The 12,809-nt window shown below is 35.4% G+C and overlaps 1 long non-coding RNA gene across 1 annotated transcript; it reads right to left on the reverse strand.

Annotated features, from left to right (window-relative positions):
• Positions 1 to 9,891: 9,891 nt before the first annotated feature.
• On the reverse strand, positions 9,892 to 12,036 carry LOC136209480 (uncharacterized). Its single transcript, XR_010677546.1, has 2 exons — positions 11,859 to 12,036; positions 9,892 to 10,513 (listed from the first exon to the last, which is right to left on the reverse strand). It is a non-coding gene; the product is annotated as an uncharacterized lncRNA (long non-coding RNA).
• Positions 12,037 to 12,809: the final 773 nt, after the last annotated feature.

Genomic DNA, 12,809 nt, shown 5'->3' on the forward strand with positions numbered 1-12,809 from the left:
AGGAAGATCAAAAGTCTTACAATCATTAATGGAGGATGCCAATCCTCTCCTGTGATCAAAAGTCTCATGTGCTAAATCTTCATTTTAGGCATTCAGATCATTACCCGATTCTCTTTCGATTGGATGGATGTCAATCCTCTCCTGTGGCCAAACCCTTTCGATATTTCTTAGCTTGGGAGACTCACCCTCTTTTCAAAGATTTTGTTAATTCAATGTGGAAACCTAGTAATGATGCTCTTCTGGCAGCTGCAAATTTCAAGGAGGAAGCAATCAAATGGAATAAGTTGGTTTTTGGGAATATTCTTGGTCGTAAGCGAGTTTTACTGAGGCGTATTGCTGGTATCCAAAAACAGCTTGAAACTCGTGGACGATAACCTGTGTCGGTTCCATAAGGAACTGTAAAATGAACTTTTCAGAGTTTTGAATCAGGAAGAGCTTTATTGGTTTCAAAAGTCTAGAAAAGAGTGGATTACTCAAGAGGACATGAATTCTAGGTACTTTCATTTAGCTACCGTTATCCGAAGATAAAAGAATAGAGTGGAAGCAATCAAGAATGACCAGGGGAATTGGATTTACGATGAGAATAAGATCAAAAAATTGGCTGTGGGGTTTTACCAACGCCTCTTTAGTTGTGAGTATGGTCCTAAGCAGCAGCCGGTGACTACTTCGACCTTTGATAGGCCTCCAGAGGATATGTTTTGGGTGGCCTTTGCTCCAATATCTGAGAAGGATGTTCATTCAGCGATCTTTGGAATGGGGGAACCAAGGCCCCGGGAGTGGATGGTTTGCCTGCTATCTTCTACCAGAAACACTGGAATTCAGTGAAGGATGGTGTGTTGCAGTTTGTTTATGGGGTCTTTAATGGTACGAAAGATATAGCTAAAGCTAATTCCACGTTAATTGTTTTAATCCCAAGGTTCCTAGTCCCAATTCTTTCACCCAAATGCGGCCTATAAGCCTCTGTAATGTTATTTATAAAACTGTCACGAAAATTATTGCTACAAGGATCCGCAACCTTTTACCCTTTATGGTTGGGCCCAACCAAGGTAGCTTTATCCCTAGAAGGTAAATGGTTGATAACATTTGTATTGCTCAAGAGGTTGTGCACTCTATGCATATGAGGAAAGGGAAATGTGGCATGGTGGCGCTGAAATTGGACTTTGAAAAAGCTTATGATCGGCTTGATTGGAATTTCATCACTGATACTCTCTGTCAAGCGAAGTTCCCTAGGAGTTGGTGTCATATTATTCACTCTTGTATTTCTTCTTCATCTTTACAGGTTCTTTTGAATGGAGATATTTCTGATCCCTTCCGGCCTTCTAGAGGTGTCCGTCAAGGTGATCCCCTTTCTCCATACCTCTTTGTGCTTACTATGGAGAGGCTTGCCCATATGATCCAGGATGCCATTCAGGATCAACGTCTTAATCCAGTCAATATTGGTAGGCATTGCCCTCCACTTTCCCATCTCTTTTTCACTGATGATGTGATGCTTTTTGTGGATGGAGAGATTGCACAGGTTCAAACTATGATGTTATTGAGACCTTTTGTCAAGCCTCTGGCCATAAGGTAAACATTCAAAATTCCAGAATGCTTTGCTCCAAAAACATTCCTTCCTCTCTTTATAACACACTCAGTACTATAACTGGTATCCCTGTGACTAGTTCTCTTGGGAGTTATCTTAGTGTCCCGCTATTCAGTGGTCGAGTTTCTAAAGCAACCTTTCATAAGACAGTTGATTCAGTGAGTAATAAGTTGTCAGATTGGAAGGTTAATGACCTCTCTCTTGCGGGTCGTATGACACTTATTCAATCGGTCACTAGCTCCACTCCTAACCATGTTATGCAATCTTCATTACTTCCTAATCATGTCTTAAAGGAGCTCGATAAGCTTAATCGGCGATTTTTATGGGGTGGTACTAATGGTGTTCGAAAAGTTCATCTCATCCCCCGGAGTGATGTTTGTCGGCCCAAGGATGAAGGTGGAGCTGGTCTCAGAAAAGCTGAGGATAATAACAAGGCTTTGCTTATGAAGCTGGTTTGGCGTATGTGGAAAGAGCCAGATGCTTTGTGGGTCCGTGTGCTGCTTGGAAAATATAGGAGCGATGAGGTCTTTGGTGGAACTGCCCGCGTGAAAAATTGCTCCTTTCTTTGGAAGAGTTTTCACTCTGTCTTTCGGGAATTTTGTACTAGAATCAAATAAAATGTTGGTAATGGGACATGTGTTAAATTCTGGAATGATGTTTGGATTAAAAATGTCAGACTGATTGATGTAGCACATCCTAAACCTCCTGATTTTGTTATTGGTTTGCATGTGGCAGACTATGTCAATACTAATGGAGATTGGGACTGGTCTCGGATTGAACCATTTCTTAATACTGAATGGCTTTTGAGGATTCATAGTATTAAAATTAGTATGGAGGGAGAAGATCATGATACTCGTATCTGGGGTGGTTCTAATTCTGGGCGATTCACTTGCAAATCTGCTTATGACCTTGTTCGTGGCCACGGGGAGGGCGCTACCTCGAGGCAGTGGAAGAAAATTTGGGCCTTGAAAATTCCGCAAAAACTGCGTAGCTTTGCTTGGCTAACGGTGCACCATAAGCTGTTAACTAATCAAGAGAGATTCCAGAGGCACTTAGCTTCTACTAAGAGTTGTCCTCGATCTTCTACTGCATGCGAGAATATATCCCATACTCTCCGTGATTGTCAGCACAATGGTAATGTGTGGCGACTCTTTGTTCTGTCTCGTCTGCTACCTGTTTTTTTTGCTAAATCAGATCTAGACTAGTTTTCATGGTGCTTATGGGATAAGGAGCTAAATGTGAGTGCTAACTGGCAGATTACGTTTATTTCGTGCTGCTGGCTGCTGTGGAGGTGGCGTAATCGCTTCGTGTTTGATAGAAAAGAGGATATTCCCTCTAACACATTGTTGATTATATGGTTTACTGTTAATGAGTTTCAGGAGGCCTGGAATAATTTGGGAAGAGGTAGTGGTGGGATCTCTAGGGTGGAAACTCTCGTTCACTGGGCGAAGCCTCCAGTAGAATGGCATAAACTTAATACTGATGGCTCGAAGTTAAGTGATGATTTAATTTCTGCCGGAGGGATTATTCGTGATTGTCATGGAGAATGGGTGGCTGGTTTCTGTCATAACATCGGTATATGTAACGCATATGATGCGAAAATTTGGGATCTTTTTTCTGGTATCTCTCTTGCTTTGAGCAGGGGTTGTCGATCGATTGAGATTGAGTCAGATAATACCGAGATAGTGGCGGCTATTAATGAGGATAGAGATACTGCGTGTATTGGTCGGAACCTTTTCAAAGGTATCAAGCTGCTTCTTAGGAACTTTGAGTGTGTTCGTCTTCGGCATGTGTTCCGGGAGCAAAATCGGGTTGCTAATTTTATGGCTAGCAGCGCTCATGCTCTTGAACCGGGTGTTACTCATCTTCTGCTCCCGCCGGTTGACATTCAAAGGCTGCTGCTGGATGATCTCGTGGGAGCTGGCTTTCCTAGGATGGTTCCGCCTTAGTTTCTTTTCTTTTCTTTTTTTTTTTGTTGTTGTTTCCTTTCTTATTTATCAAAAAAAAAAATTAATGGAGGAGCTGCCAACCGTTTCGCGCAACCAAGGAGAAGAGGGGAGAGACCGTTTACGTTTGGGGAAGTGGGAAGGTTAGGGGTATTATGGGAAAGTCACACAAAATCAATCTAAATATGTAGTAGGTTGAGTAAATGGGTTAAATATGTAAATAGACCTCCCATTTCACCTAGTTTTGTAATTTTCCCTATAAATATTAGTTTTAAGCCTTTTCCATTAACTTTTTTTTTTCATATAACAACTCCTTTTCCATTAACTTGAATTTTAGATTAAATTATTTGTACACATTTTCTTTTACATATGAAATTCTCTTTGAATAATTTTATTCCATTTACTTAGTAATATATAGTTTCTTTTTATAAAAAAAATGTTAGATTAAATTGTTTTATATTAGATGAAATTAGAGTCTTTTAAATCAAAAGATTTAATTTATAAAAGAAATCAAGAAATTTATATTATAGACATTTCAAGTTTAAAATACATTATTTTCAAAAAAATTAATATAATAATATTATAATACTCTCAAATTCACTCCTAGCAGCAGACACGTGATTCATTCTTGTCGTTTTCTTGCTAGTGAGATAGTCGGTTTTAAATTATGTCTTCTTTTTGTTTGGCGCTTGTTACTTGATAAAGTAAGCGTTGCTTATGTGTTAAAAGAAACCGTATAATAATATGTGAAAGATAATATAAATTATATTTTAAAATCTTATTTATTTTATTTTAAATTTTTGGATTAAATTCTTTAAAAAATGAATTAAGTAATTTTATGGTCATCATCTTAATTAAATTCAAAATTTCAACAATGAGTAAAAGAATTTGTTTTGATGAAATTTTCTTTAACAAGCATCATAAGGCAATACTCTTTTATTTTTTTTATTCATTAAACTTTTATTTGGATATAATAAACTTTTTTTTATCGTATTAAACTTTTACTTGTCAAATTAGTTAGTTGTAAATATTTAATTCAATTAAAAGTATGTTATTCATTTTATTGGTGTTTGAAATGATATTGTTTTTATAATTTCAAATAATGTTTTTACAAGTTTCGTATAGTTATATTACAAATATCAAAAACTGTTTTCAAACTTTGAAAAATACAAATATTGAACGTATTTGAAATGAATAACATTTTTAACCAAGTTCTAAAGCTGATTTTTTTTTTTTTGTTATAGACTTACTTTGACAAAAATAAGCTATTACAGGATAAATAAAGAATTAAAGGCTTAATGGAAAAAAAAATGAAAGATCAATAATGTTTTTTGCCATTTTCTTTTTTCATAAAAGATAATTGTCTATGTTAATTAACTATGGTCTGTATAATAATTTGTTAGAAATATTCGGAATTATGAGTCAAATATTTATCTGTCTATAAGTGAAACGGGTCAAGCTCATCTAAAGAGATGGAAGATTAAGATTAGAGTTTTATAGTCTAACTGGAGGTTATAAATAGATGACCTCCTAACCCTAATCACAACACACAAGATGATGAAATCCAGAGTTTATTTTGGTCATGGTACTAGAAAATGGAACCCGAGAATGGCCCCAATATTCTATGTGTCACACCCGACCCCAAACGGCATCAGGTATGAACGGAAAACAGGATAACGAACATCTAACAGTCTAAAAATCGAACGTCTTTTCTAATAGATAAAAATTTATTCGGACTACCTAACATTTATTTAATTATTTGGCTTGGACTTGATAATTCTATCAAGCTTCCTACGTATCCCGACCATCTTGCAATCTTTAAATCGGGAATCAAAGCCACGTAGTTCTAACTATTTTAGGTAGTTCTCTTAACTTATTCACACGTTGATTAACTGATGCTCGCAAAGTATATAGCATTTAATAGGACAAGTGTATCCTATCGCAACAAGTAATAAAGTGCTAAGCACGAGATCAAACCACAAAGACTATTCGTTATAACTAGTAAATCTACCTAGAATGATCTAATTGTTTAGAGAGTTTGGATAAAGGTTTTGGTTTGGAATAACTAAATAACTAAATTGAAAGCAATAATAAGATAAAGCGAACAATTGACAGGGTAGAAGGTGGACAATCTAGGCTGAGGAATCCTTTGATTAAATCCTATGTATGGGTTTAGGGAGTTCAGAATTATGTTTTATCAGTGATTTGATGGTAATTGCCCTAAGTGAAAGACTAATGTGATCAGTATTGTCCTTCATATTCACATGCATTTGGGTGACGGCTTGATTAGGCATATACCCTAGGTCATGCAAAACATTAGGTTCATTGGCAACTAAGGCTAAAGCCGTAGCCCAGCCACGAAGCCGCACTCCTAGTGGTCTCTAGCGAGGTCAAGTTTACACAGATTCAGCATAGACAATTCCGTGGTCAGGTTCTCATCTATCTATAATCCTATTTAATGTCAGGGTCACAGGCATTAGGCACATTATATACATAAACAGGCTAGTTGATCATTATCAATGTTCATTCTAGCATAAATCCTGTTCCTAACAATAGCTAGGCATTAAGCATGCATAAACTGATCAATCAAAGGTCTTAAATCCCTAATCATACATATTCATACAATCAATTTCATCCTCATCCCAAATTGGATGGGGATCAGTTCATAGACAAACCAATCATAGCAATGGGAATAATGGAAAAGAGCTTCAATTAATATAAAAGTAAAAGATAAAAGGGTAAGAGAGAAGAAATCTAGAACCCGTTTGTCTGATTCAATTACAAAGTAGAAGATCAAGCGCTTCCCCCATCAATCGTTCTTGAAAAGACAAAACTAAACTGAAATAAACCTAATCTAGAAAGCTGAAAAATGCTAAACTAAAAGCTAAATAAAAACCTACATGGTGACGGCTCTTAAGGAATCCGTCCCCGAATAACTGAGAGTAGCTCCCTATTTATAGAGATAGGGCGAAATCCTAGTGTCTCCGGGGGTACAAAGGTCGTTTTCTATATTAACAGGGGCTTTTTGGGCATAATAGTTCGACATTCCAGCAAGGGAGAGGCGTTTTTGCGCCTCTCCCGCCTCGTCTCGTCGAGACAGGCAGTGTCTCGTCGAGACGAGGACCTGTCTCGTCGAGACACTTATGTGTCTCGTCGAGACAGGCCTTGTCTCGCCGAGACGCTTTTGTGTCTCGTCGAGACAAGTGCCAAAATGGGACAGAACTCTGGTTTTTATCCTTTTTGGTCCATGGGCTTCCGAAATATGCTCTAATGGTCCCTAGCGAGTCCCAAAAGTGCTCCGACGGTCCCTGAATTGTCCAGAATTGCTCCAAAAGGCTCGGTCTGGTTCGGGAATGCTCAAATAGGCCCAAAAACACCTGAAAACACAGGAAATGCCAAAAATAAGAGAAATTACTAATTCTAACTAAAAGATAACAAAACAATAATAAAACTGAAAGGAAATAAAGCAAAAGGAAGCTAAAAGGGGCCTAAAAACCCTATACAAATGGGAGCTATCAACCTCCCCACACTTGAATCTTGCTTGTCCTCAAGCAAGACAGAATCTAAAGCAGAGAAAAATCAACAAATAGCTCCCTTACAAAAACAAGAATCTACTACACTTTATTATTCACAACAGTTCAGACTACTCATTTTGCAATTAAAAACATAATGAACCTCAGACGAGTCTCCAAAACTGATTAATTGGCTTTATCAATCAACACTTCATGAAAACGAAGGAAAAGGACTAAAATTGATAGCTCACAAGTGGTCACTCTAACGCTCAAGTGTTTGGGTGAATTTTTTTTTATAAACGCTCTACATTTAATTGCACAAAGTGGTCACATTGGGATTGCATCATCCATCCGGTCAAAATTAATGCATTAAAATTAAACAAAATCATAGGTCTTTAAAGGGTTGTAACATTGGCTAAGGGTTGGGGTAGGAAAAAGGGAATTTATAGGCAAAAAGTTAATGACTCAAATAGTTAAAATTTTTGCAAAAATGACAAATTTTCAGCATTAGGGAGCTATAAACCACCTCCCCACACTTAAAATCTTGCTTGTCCTCAAGCAAGTCGAAATCCAAAAGGGACACGTTTTCCGCTATGTAAAACAAGGTTTAAGCTCAAGGTTGTGTTTGTGAATCAGTGAAGTATTCGGGAAGAAACTAAAAATATAAACATGTCGTTTATCCTTTCCTCTTTTTTTTTTGATTTGGTTTTTAACCTTTTTTTTTTTTTGAATAGAGGGGATAAAAGAGTGAAAATCAAATGGGTAATGGTTGCTTCTTCTATTAAAATTACAACCTTTTAATGATTGCTAGCGAGAATTTGAAGGAGATGTGTGTCTAAGGATTTATCAAAACTAAATTGAGTCAATTAACTTGGGTGAGAAAGGATATTTAAGAAGGCTAAGGTTTGTAACAGGGTTGATCAAAGAAAGGGATAAAAGGCTCAAAGGGGCTTATCTAGGGGAATTGTTAAGGGATTTTGGCTAAACAAAGAAATAGGCTAAATTTCACAAAGGGTTATACCTAGGTTGCCTAATCATTTCAAGTTTAATAGAAACACAAAATTCAACAAGTATTGGATGCAATTCCTATGAGCACAAAGACAATAAATGTAATCTCACACCTAAGAGATCAATTGTTCCTAATCATGAGTCTAAAATATTGATCTTTCTGGCTCTAACTCACAATTTAAGGGTTATTGGTATCAATCCTAGCCTCAACTAACGTTCCGTTCCATGTCAATTTTAAGCAAATAATACTGTTTGGAGACTCAAACGTTGTTCAAGATTTTTCTCATGCATCAATTTCATTTAGAATGTGCAAATTTTTAAGCGCATTGTCAACTGTATTGCGGGATAGCTAAATGTATCAAATTCAACTGCCTATGATTCTTTTTATTCCTAGAATCAAAATAAAAAGCAAACAAAAACAGAAAGCATGAAATCCTAAAATTTAAAACAAAAACATAAGAAATTAATGGCAAGAATCTAAAGCCATTCTATCCTATTATCTCCTCCCCACACTTACCCATGCATTTACTTCATAAAATCCATAAAAGCAAAACATAAAGTGCAGAAAAGAAATATGATAGAAAAACTCCCTCAGGGGTGGCTGTCACTCCAACCCCGAATGTCCGATGCTAAGCTTTGAAATCCCAACGAATGTCATAGAAATCAATTTAGCGTTGGCGAGTGTTTTGCTTATAGGGTCCTGCCATTAGAAAAAAAAAAGAAAGAAATAAGCATAAAAAGAAAACAACGAAAGAGAAAAAGAAAAAAAAATTAATGATTTTTTTTATACAAATCTAAACAATCATTTCAACCTATTCAATTTGCGCAGATTATAATCGAATTAGTCCCGGCAACATTTAATCAAAAACTTGATCGTGTTGTTGTCGGGTATTTCGAAATATAATCTAATTATAAATAAAATAGTTCCAAGCAAATTTAATCTAATTATAAACAAAATAGTCCCCGGCAACGGCGCCAAAAACTTGATGCTCGCAAAGTATATATCATTTAATAGGACAAGTGTATCCTACCGCAACAAGTAATAAAGTGCTAAGCACGAGATCGAACCACAAAGACTATTCGTTATAACTAGTAAATCTACCTAAAATGATCTAATTGTTTAGAGAGTTTGGATAAAGGTTTTGGTTTGGAATAACTAAATAACTAAATTGAAAGCAATAATAAGATAAAGCGAACAATTGACAAGGTAGAAGGTGGACAAACTAGGCTGAGGAATCCTTTGATTAAATCCTATGTATGGGTTTAGGGAGTTCATAATTATGTTTTACCAGTGATTTGACGGTAATTGCCCTAAGTGAAAGACTAATGTGATCAGTATTGTCCTTTCTATTCACATGCATTTGGGTGACGGCTTGATTAGGCATATACCCTAGGTCATGCAAAGCATTAGGTTCATTGGCAACTAAGGCTAAAGCCATAGCCCAGCCACGAAGCCGCACTCCTAGTGGTCTCTAGCGAGGTCAAGTTTACACAGATTCAGCATAGACAATTCCGTGGTCAGGTTCTCATCTATCTATAATCCAATTTAATGTCAGGGTCACAGGCATTAGGCACATTATATACATAAACAGGCTAGTTGATCATTATCAATGTTCATTCTAGCATAAATCCTGTTCCTAACAATATCTAGGCATTAAGCATGCATAAACTAATCAATCAAAGGTCCTAGATCCCTAATCATACATATTCATATAATCAATTTCATCCCCATCCCAAATTGGATGAGGATTAATTCATAGACAAATTAATCATAGCAATAGGCATATAAGAATAATGGAAAAAGCTTCAATTAAATATAATCGCAAAAGATAAAAGGGAAAGAGATAGAAATCCAAAACCCGTTTTGCCGATTCCAATTACAGAAATAGAAGACGAGGAACTTCTCCCATCAATTGTTCTTGAAAGAAATAAAAACAGGAAATAAATCTAACCTAGAAAGCAGGAAAATCTAATCTAAACAAAAATATAAACCTACATAATGGAGGAGAGAAAACCCTAGCGGCTCTCTGATTTATTAAATGGCTAATCCCCCCTTAAGGATTAGGTTTAGCTCCCTATTTATAGAGTTAGGGAGGAAACCCTAATGCCTCAAGGGTAAAAAAGGAAAATTACAAAGTGTTAGATGGGCTTTTAGGCCCAAATCCGCGCATTCCAGCAAGGGGGAAGGCGCTGGTGCGCCTTTCCCCGCCTCGTCTCGTCGGGACAAGGCATGTCTCGATGAGACGAGGGCCTGTCTCGACGAGACAGGTGATGTCTCGCCGAGACAGGTCCTATTCAAGGAACTGTGGCTTCGGCTTTTATCTGTTTAGGTCCTTGGGCTTCCGAAAAGTGCTCTAATGGTCCCTGATGAATCCCAAAAGTGCTCTGATGGTCCCTGAAGAATCCGAAAATGCTCCAATAGGCTTGGGTCTGGTTCGGAAATGCTCAAATTGGCCCAAAAACACCTGAAAACACAGAAAATGCCAAAAATAAGAGAAATTACTAATTCTAACTAAAAGATAACAAAACAATAATAAAACTGAAAGGAAATAAAGCAAAAAGAAGCTAAAAGGGGCCTAAAAACCTTATACAAATGGGAGCTATCATTAATACACTAATGATTTAATTGTATATTTCACTTCTAACTATATACTTTTATTCACAATACGGTTATTGGGCCTAAACCAATATTTAATCTCTCGACAATAAAACAAATAAACATTTTATCAAACCGAATAAACGTTTTATCAAACCAAATCGTAATCAAATAAATGTTTTTATCAAACCAATTGGTAATCGTTTTATCAAACCAACTCGTAATAAACATTTTTATCAAAATATGTAACAAATCAAATCATCACACTTTGCAAAAACGTAATACAAAACTCGTATGTGTCCATCCTCGAATTCCACCCGTGTAGTTTCTCATAACATCAACAATATCAATAATCGAGATATTTCATTTATATCTCGTTCCTTGCCTAACAGTTAGGACTACCAGCCGTGCATTCTGACCATACCGCCATTAGGTATGGTCTTACAACTTACAACTCCTACCCCGGACAATCCTAGATGAACAAAACCATTTTATCTTGCTTTCAAAATATCACAAATAAAAATCATATTTGGACTTCATCCAAATCACATAAATAATAACAACGATAACCACAACAGCTTTCTCAATCCAATCCAAAAACAATTCGTATAAAATAGTTAAATTCATTTTCCAATCCAAATTGAGAGTATTCAAATATTTGAAATAACAATTAGAACCAAAAGTATTCACAACCACTGAAATACTTTTAAAACTATTTTTAAACCAAATACTTTTCTTAGACTTATTTTTATCTGTTACCGGAATAGTTACGTATAACACTAAACCAGTATAATTATTTTAGGCTGCATATTCCGTTAGACTTGTTATATTATCATAAGTCTGTTTGAACTAACTTTATATTCAAATTCTTGTACTAATTGTATATTTAACTTTATACCGACTCTAATTGATAAATATCAGTATTAGTCCTTTATAACTTATTTTAACTCGTCAAAATAAAGTCCCTTAAAACTAAATTTTACACCAAACACTTTATCGAACTATTCTCGTTTATCACTGAAATTGTAATCTGTAACACTAAATTGATATCGCTAATTCCGATATAAGGTTCAGTTAGACTCGTGACACTGCTACAATTAGCTAACACTAATTCTGCGTCAATTCTTTCCGTGTCAGAAACTTCTAAATAATCGTCTATTGTAACATCTAACTAAAAAATAATATTACCTCTTAAACGTTATAAATAATATTACCTCGTAAACGTTACAAATTCTAATATGTCCACACGAAACCGTTTGCTTTAACTCGAAATCAATCAAAACCTTTGATCCAGAACCCCAATCCATATATATTCAGAAAAACTAAGCCTCTCCCTTCACTTTCATAATCCCACTCCTCTCTCCCCTTCTTCTTCGATTTCTTCTATATATATTAGAAGAATAAGATTATTATTTTTTTTTAATAAATAATGAGGTACACCTCATTAAACAAGTTGGACCTTTCCTAGATTTCTAACACCTAGGCTACACATGTCACTCTTCTTTTTTTTATAATAATAATAATGATAATTCAAATATACCTTTTTCTTATTTTGTTTTATAATAATAACAATAATAATAATAATACAATTCTTTTATTTTATTTTTTTAACAATAAAAACGTAATGACCATAACAAAAATACAATTATATATTATTATTTATGAAAATATCAATTAAGATCCTCTAATTTATAACATTTTATAACACTTACTCATAATTATTAATTTACGCTTAAAAATATTAAATTAATCCCAATAATATATTTAAATTCATAATTAATTAACACTATCTATTTCAAAAAAAATAAGTATTAATTTTTTTAGACACGGACGTGACATTATGTGCCTCTCTATGTATCTCCTGCGCCACCCCATTTGTCTCCTAAATCAGGATTTAGTTCGTGGATTATTCGTTATCACTTCGTGTCTAACGTCATCATCGGTGACACATGATCGGCGATACACAATCGTGGTAGATTTGACTCTTCATGTGTTTATCTTTTGAAAGGGTTCTGCTCTACAATACGTAAGCTTTAAACTCGTATTTGTATTAGAATTATTTGTTAAGATAATCACTTTATTGGTGTCAAAGACACAGATGTCGTGTTCTGTCTATTTTTCATCCACAAATATGCATGATAAGATTAATATTATAAAAAAAATAA

The sequence above is a fragment of the Euphorbia lathyris genome, chromosome 1 (assembly GCF_963576675.1).
Source record: "Euphorbia lathyris chromosome 1, ddEupLath1.1, whole genome shotgun sequence".
Lineage (NCBI taxonomy): Eukaryota > Viridiplantae > Streptophyta > Magnoliopsida > Malpighiales > Euphorbiaceae > Euphorbia > Euphorbia lathyris.